The sequence below is a fragment of the Oryzias melastigma genome, linkage group LG17 (assembly GCF_002922805.2).
Source record: "Oryzias melastigma strain HK-1 linkage group LG17, ASM292280v2, whole genome shotgun sequence".
Lineage (NCBI taxonomy): Eukaryota > Metazoa > Chordata > Actinopteri > Beloniformes > Adrianichthyidae > Oryzias > Oryzias melastigma.
Window position 1 is genome coordinate 7,027,426 of NC_050528.1, and position 8,387 is coordinate 7,035,812.

The 8,387-nt window shown below is 37.2% G+C and overlaps 1 protein-coding gene across 2 annotated transcripts in view; it reads left to right on the forward strand.

Moving 5' to 3' along the window:
• The window catches only part of mylk4a (myosin light chain kinase family, member 4a), a 30,282-nt gene that overhangs the window by 3,025 nt on the left and 18,870 nt on the right, over positions 1-8,387 (forward strand). The window lies entirely within an intron of this gene.

Below are 8,387 nucleotides of genomic sequence, written 5' to 3' on the forward strand. Positions count from 1 at the left end.
CCAATTTGCAGCAGTGAGGCGGCCCGCTCATGGGCCTCCAGGTTTAAAACACAAGTTAAAAAAACAAGTTCACTTGACCCCGTTACATATAGTCTGTTCACCATTTAGTAGTGCTGTTCAAATCTACAATTTCAAAATCAAGTGCCCTAGAAATTTCCCAGAAGTCTTTGCAAAAAACCAGTGTGCATCGATGCTCAATACGTTAGTAAATATAGACCACAATGCATTGTGTTTGAACAACTTTTGCAAGAAAAACAATCTTTAAATATATATTTTTTAAATAAACCATAATTGTTTTCAATCTTTTAGAACACAGTGAAGTCATAAATAGACGTCGTAAAATGTTCGTATTGATTTGTGAAATCGGTGATATCCGCCGATTAGAAGAAGAAAAAAAAGTAGTGAGCATGGTGTCCGAATTTCTTGTTAAATCTACGGCACTAGACAGTCCTACACTGTAATTTTTTTTAGTTGTTATGGATTAGGGTGTGAAATCAGACATAACCAGTGTCTTTTAATTCGGACGTCACTCTCACTTGATGAGATCATCAATAGTTGCCCGTCACCTACGTTAGTGCGTAGCTGCTAGCGCTTGGAGAATACATAACAGCAGTTTTATAACTTTAAAAAGTCATTCTAAAACAAAATTTGAAATCTGAATTCTTCCCCTATCCTTACGGTTTCTCCCGACCCCTACATTTATCCCTCCAAACGGAGAGAGATGGAAAAATAGTCTTCGAATTCAGACGTTACTTCCACTCGATGACATCATCTATAGTCGCCGGTTAGCTCCATTAGCATGTAGCTGCTAGCGCTTGGAGATATAATAACATCGGTTTTATAACTTTAAAAACTCTTGCCTAAACAAAAAAAGTCAGTATTTACATTTAAATGTAATCTTCTGTGGTCCAGAGAACACCCACATGAAGAAAAGCGCTTCTCCTCCGCAGCACAGCGGAGGGCTCGGTATCCCTCCGCGACAAGAGTTAGCCCTTAAAAAAACAATTTTGGAAACTATGCTTGTGTCCGAATTCCCCCCACTAATAACTATATTCGCTATTTTCTAGTGCTGTCCAAATAGAGTGCACTAGAAATTTCCCAGAAGTCTTTGCGAAAAACTAGCGTGCATCGATGCTCACTAGATTAGCAAATATAGAACACGATGCATTGTGGTCCAACAAATTCGAACAAAAAAACGTGTTTAAATGTAATATTTGAATAAATCACCCACATTTTCAAAAATAAATGCTACGAAATGTTCGTTTTTATTTGATTTTCACTTTGAAATCAAAAAGCAGTGAGCATCGTGTCGGAATTACCTTTAAAATCCACTATAGTTCCACACTATATAGTTTTTTTTAGTATTTAGAGATTAGGGGGGAATTTGGACACAACCCATCACTTCAAATGCCCCTATAATTGGGGGTAGGGAGAAGCCATACAGCAGAAAATATTCCTAAACTCCTGAGAATTAATTGTAAAACATTTTCTAAAAGTATAATTAAGGAACCACTTTCTCTATTCTGTGTCTTCTCAAATTTACCAAATTGATCCACAATTGTCTCCTTCAGATCTTTAAAGAAGTTCCAGTTTCATCAATAAGTGTTTTGGCATGCGGCAGTAAACATCCAGTTGGGTTTTTAATGGAAAATTGTCGTGTACTGAGGTTTTATCACATTATTTTTACAGAAACCAAGAGGTTTGTCAAAGTGTTGCCACAAACCTCAGTGGCATGCCAAGGAAGAACCTAAGATGCCGAGCAAAGAACAGAAGAGACTTGTCAGACGTTAGCTGCAGGAGTTCAGTTTCATGGCTGCTGCGCACACTTAAGCCTAGAAGTTTCCAAGAGAAAGTGAAGCCCGAGCTGGCAGGCGGGGGAATATGTGAGAGGGGACGGCAGAGGTGTCTGGACAGTAGCCACGCAGCACATGTACCCCGTGATCCTCAGGACATTGTGTCCTCTGTCAGAGAGGCAGCGCTCCAATTTTAACAGCAAGCCTTGTCTCACTGCCAGACAAACGGCCTAACTTGGATCCCAGTATTCACTCATTCAGCTCTGCTCCGATACTGTTAGAAACACACTGCAGTTCTACCACGATTAGATTGTGTTCACAACAAAAAGGCTTGATGGAGATTTACAATCTTTTCTGCTCTTATTTTATTTCTTTTTTTAATTACCTATTAAACATTTATAATTAGTAGTATTCTTTTTGCAGTGTAAAGGTACATATTTAAAATATATATATTTTTTCATTTATGGAATTAAGTTGAAAAAAGCTTGTTTAAGTTTAGTGGATAAAGAAAACCTATTGTGTTATGTTTTTTTATGTTATTTTGGATGGATTTTATAGAGCTTCTAAAGAGACATCAAAGAAAAAAATGGAAGTACAACAAAAGTTTTTGGCTACTATCTGGTGTGCACTAGTTAGTATCTGATGTGCGCTATCTAGTATCCGGTGTGGACTATTTAATATCTAGTGTGCACTAGTTAGAATCTGGTGTGCACTAATTAGTATGTCTTGTCCAATATTTAGTATCTGGTGTGTACTATTCAGTATCTGGTGTGCACAAGTTAGTATCTGGTGTCCACAAGTTAGTATCTGGTGTGCACTAGTAAGAATCTGGCGTGGACTAGTGAGTATCTGGTGTGGACTATTTAGCATTTGGTGTGCACAAGTTAGTATCTGGTGTGCACTAGTTAGTAACTTGTGTGCAGTAGTAAGTATCTGGTGTGCAATAGTTAGTAATTTGTGTGCACTAATTAGTATCTGGTGCACCGTATTTAGTATTTGGTGTGCACTAGTTAGTAACTGGTGTGCACTATTTGTTATCTGGTGTGCACTATTTGGTATCTGGTGTGCACTAGTTAGTATCTGGTGTGAACTAGCTGCTATCTGGTGTGAACTAGTTAGTAACTGGTGTGCACTAGTTAGTATCTGGTGTGCACTATTTGGTATCTGGTGTGCACTAGTTAGTATCTGGTGTGAACTAGCTGGTATCTGGTGTGAAGTAGTTAGTAACTGGTGTGAACTAGTTAGTATCTGGTGTGCACTAGTTAGTATCTGGTGTGCACTAGTCAGTAACTGGTGTGTACTAGTTAGTAACTGGTGTAAACTAGTTAGTATCTGGTGTGTACTAGTTAGTAACGAATGTGCACTATTTAGTATCTGGTCTGCACTAATTGGTATCTGGTGTGCACTAGTTAGTATCTGGTGTGTACTAGTTAGTAACTGCTGTGCGCTAGTTAGTATCTGGTGTGCACTATTTAGTAACTGGTGTGCACTAGTTAGTAACTGGTGTGTACTAGTTAATAACTGGTGTGCACTAGTTAGTATCTGGTGTGCAAGATTTGGTATCTGGTGTGCACTAGTTAGTTTTTGGTGTGTACTAGTTAGTAACTGGTGTGAACTAGTTAGTATCTGGTGTGTACTAGTTAGTAACTGGTGTGAACTAGTTAGTATCTGGTGTGTACTAGTTAGGGGCTCTGTAGATTTTAAGTTAATGAGGACAATTAAACATCATCGATAATTAAACATGTTATCAAAAGTTTAATATTGGGATTCTAGCACTTGTTGGAGTCACTTAATTTGAAAACAGTTGCAAAGATTTTTTAAACTTCTGGACCAATCTGTGTCACTAAAGAGGGGAAGACTATGAAGATCTCTAAGTAGAGAGGGTAAGACTAAAAAAATAAGATGGATGTTCACAGAGTGCTGTATCCAAACACAATTGAGGAAAAAAAAGTGGAAAAATGAGTTCAACAGCAGAAATAACCAAATCATTCAGATAATTTCTAGCTAATATTTTTCCTTTTTATATAATTTGTATAGATTTATACCAAGATGTTTCAAAGTGTTCTATGCTTTTCTATTGCATTTTTTAGAAAATGTAATATATATATATATATATATATCATTTATGTATTTACGTCATTGTTATGTTAGCAAACGTACCCCACCCTTTGACCCCACATGTTTTTTTGGAGTGTTGTGAAGAAGAAGACTCCAGACTCCAGTGATGCAGAACAGCTGAAGCCTGGAGAAACCTCACTGATGCAGAAGTTCACATTATACTGTTCACTTGTGCATGTGATAAACCTTTTTTGGATGGGTCTATTGACACATATTTGTAACTAGTTTTCAGTGGAATTTATGTATGAATGTAGAAAAACTCATTACAATTTATTTAAGACAGAAACTGCTCCATGCAAATCAATTTGAAGGTTTTAATGTAAACATGGTAATTACACAAAAATATGATCTTTTTTATGTATGTAGGCTTTTTGAGTGTCTTAATCACTTAACTCTGTCCCTAAATACCCTGATCATTTACATGTCACATTAACTAAACAACATTATTTCATGTCCCTGGAGACTGAGCAGAGATTTCGCAGCTCCCAATTTGTGTGCACACATGCTTGGCGCATTGGCAGAGAAGGTGAGGTATGAGTTTGATCATGGGCTGTGGTTCCATGACACTCTTTGGCTCCAGTTTCACTGATAAGTTTAAGAGAGACTAACTTGATATTTATTTCATGTCGTAAGCCCCAGAGCTGTTTATATCCGCTATGAGGGTTGACTCCAGCAAAGATGCAGAAACTGCACCGAAGTTTGGAATCTGTGCCTCATTTGATGAATGCATGAATGTTTAAAGACCTTTTCCCATCATATTTTAATCTATTTTCAAAGGGTTCCTGCAAGTCTTTACATAGGACATAGTTTCTGCAGAGCGGCAGTCGTTTATGGGAAATTTGGCTCTGGGTTGTTGGTGCAGAGTCAGCCTGTGCTCACTTCCCATCATCCCTTTGTTTACATGCTCTAGCTTACAGCCCTTTGCACCCCCGAGCTAACATTAGCAATAGGAGTGTGTACTGGTAGGAGTCTGGCGATATGATACGATTGCGATATGATACTTATTGCGTTATGTCCCAAGACAGTACCAGATTAAAAAAATGTAAAAAAACATTTTTCAATTATGACTTTAAAACAATTTTATCTGAATATTAATACATCTTTCACACATATAATCTTAAACTACATTTTACTTAATATTCAGAAAAACTAGCTCTGGAACTGTATGTCTTATACATGTTGATTTTAACCAAGAAAGTATCTGGTGCTTTTCTTTTGGTACTTTAAGAGATATTTTTTCCAGATGCCAGCTCAAGCGAGGAAAACAAAAACGTACATGGATCTATTTGGATGCATCGGAATGGAGCGGATCAGGGAGCTTGTGACTAGTGATGGGAAATATATAAATGTCAGTATTGGTATTGGCAGATATTTGCATTTATATGAAATTGTCTGTATTGGTCTAATATAAAATATTCCACTGATACATGATACCATGTTTCTCTTTCACTATGATAAGCAGTTACAACAGGAGAAGCGCTTTGTTTAGCACAGGTTTGCCTCCCATCCCTTCCTCCGAGTGCGTCTTGCGTCAGACTCTAGATGCACAAGGGAAAGGGGTCCGAGTACACTTTTGCTATTCAAGCTACCCAATCTCACTCCCAATTTGTCATATACTGATGTATGTTCGGACTCCCTTTGCGTAACTCCAACTTGTCGTGTTTTGACCAAATCTGCCTTTCTTGCTGCAATGCGTGACTAAAACTAGCGGAACACTAATTAATTGTTAAAAACAAAGCTAGCGAATTGCTAAACAGCTGTTAAAACAAAGCCTGTAGATTGCTAACTACGTTATAAACAAAGCCAGCGGACCGCTTATTAACTGTTAAAAACAAAACTAGCGGAACACTAATTAATTGTTAAAAACAAAGCTAGCAAAGTGCTAATTAACTGTTAAAAATAAAGCTAGCGGATCGCTAATTAATTGTTAAAAACAAAGCTAGCGAATTGCTAAACAGCTGTTAAAACAAAGCCAGTAGATTGCTAACTACGTTATAAACAAAGCCAGCGGACCGCTTATTAACTGTTAAAAACAAAGCTAGCAAAGTGCTAATTAACTGTTAAAAATAAAGCTAGCGGAATGCTAATTAACTGTTAAAAATAAAGCTAGCGGAATGCTAATTAACTGTTGAAAACAAAGCTAGCGGATTGCTAAATAACTGTTAAAACAAAGCATGTAGATTGCTAACTATGTTAAAAACAAAGCTAGCGGATCGCTAACTAACTGTTAAAAACAAATCAGGCGGATCGCTAATTAACTGTTAAAAAGAAATCTAGCGGATCGCTAACAAACTGTTAAAAACAAATCAGACGGATCGCTAATTAACTGTTAAAAACAAATGTAGTGGATCGCTAATTAACCGTTAAAAACAAAGCTAGTGGAATGCTAAATAACTGTTAAAACAAAGCTGGTGGACCTCTAACTATGTTAAAAACAAAGCTAGTGGAACGATAATTACCTATGTAAAAAGCAAAGCAAATCCACCGTTAACTATGTTACAAACAAAGCTAGTGGACTGCTAGCTATGTTAAAACAAAACTAGCAAATCGCTAGCTTTGTTTTTCAAATGTGGAGAACAAATTTTACACACTTAGATGTGTGACATCTAATGGAACTTTAAGTTTAACTTTATATACGTGCCGCCAAAAATCCAGCCACGATGCACATAACGTGCATCTTGGCTGCACGTATCAAGTGTCGCCAGCTTGAGTTTTGAATATCTAAACTAAGTTAATACTTGTGTTTTGATAGTTTCTATTTTGGTTGCATGTTTGTTCTGTTCTTGGCAATGTAAAAATTGCTGCATTTCTAATAAAGACAAAAAAATAAATCTCTAACTTTTGTGTTATTCAATTATGACTGTAGCGCCTGTGCCACTGCTACTGCTACAATCTTTTCCAGCAAGATTTTTTAGTCTGCTCCTGATTCACAATGATTTAATTAGTGAAATACCCAGAAATGAAATTTGAAACTTGATTTTCTTCCAAATGCACAACATGTTAAAACACCAAGAACCCAATTTTTATTGTAGTGGGTCTTTAATCACTGTTTTTTTATATTTATTACAAATGTTCTCACTTTTCTTCTTGTTGCTTGTGGAAAAATCGGGTTTGTTGGTTACATAAATACTCCAGCGTCATGACGGCCTGCACTAGGCAAACTGCCAAAACACTCTGCAAACGACCCACGTCGCCTGGCATCCATGCTTGTTGAGTGATTGATGGCGGGTTTCAACTCCACCAAAAATCTTATGTAACTTCCAAGACACACAAAAAGAGACTCAATTCCAAGAACACTTCTGCAGGCTTTGAACACAACAGCTGGATTCTTGTTCAAGCAGACATGAATGGTGAATTTAAGCTGCTCTCATTTACCCAGACTTTAGCCTGAGTCACCGCAGGGTGGTGACTTTGTCGGGGTACCGTGACCCAGTTAGAACTCACGCTGCAGCCGTCTGACATATTTTATGGGTAAACACAGCTGAAGTCAGTTATATATGAATTCATAGAGGCTAAATAAGTCTGGGATGTTTGTGACGATCAAGTTGTCAATCTATATTTTGATTTCTGTCTTTCATGCAACTCTTTTCTTTGAGCAAATCAATCAGCATCATTGCTGCTTTAGAGGATCACAGTGTTACAAGAGATCCCCAACTTTCTTAAGGTGGGTTCCCAAGCCGTGGTTCATCAGTGAGTAAATGACCCATAAATCCTCGGTGTCTCTTCTTTTGGCACACAGGCCAAGCATCCTACTGTCAGTTATCTTAGCCAGGAGTCACTCTGCTCGTCACATTGATACAGGCTGGACGTTGTACTTTCATTATAGGGAACACTTTGCATTCCAGCAAGACTTTCAGTCACTATTAGGCTAATTGAAACTTATATATTGAGTCTATTTAGAACAAGGGTGTGAAACTCAGACGCACAAGCGGCCAAAATCCAAAATACACCTTAGGTCGCGGGCCGAAAAGGATAAACTTTTATTGAACACTCTAAAATAAAAGTTTTGAAAACTTTAAAAACATTACTTTTTAACATAATTTTGAACTAGATTACCTGTAACAATGCTAGTGTGAATGCTGTAACCTGAATTTGGCAGCTGAAGATGCTAGTGCCGATGGCTAAAGATGCTGAAATTGATGGCTAAAAATGCTAAAGCGGATTGTCGAAAACACTGAAGTTGATAGCTAAAATCCCTGAAGCTAATAGATGCAAATGCTGAAGCTGAAGGCCAGCTAAAATGTCAGCTAAATGTCAAATTAGCCTAAAAACAAACAAACAAAAAAACTCAAGATAGCCAAATCAGCTAGCAAGTAGCTGAAAAAATAGCTAATCTTCAAAATAGCTTAAAAAACAAAAATAGCCTAAATTATCCAAAAGAGCTAGCATGTAGCTGAAATATTAGCTAAACTCAAAACCACTTAAAAAACTAAAAAAAAAAAACTGAAATTAGTCAAAACAGCTAGCATGTAGCTG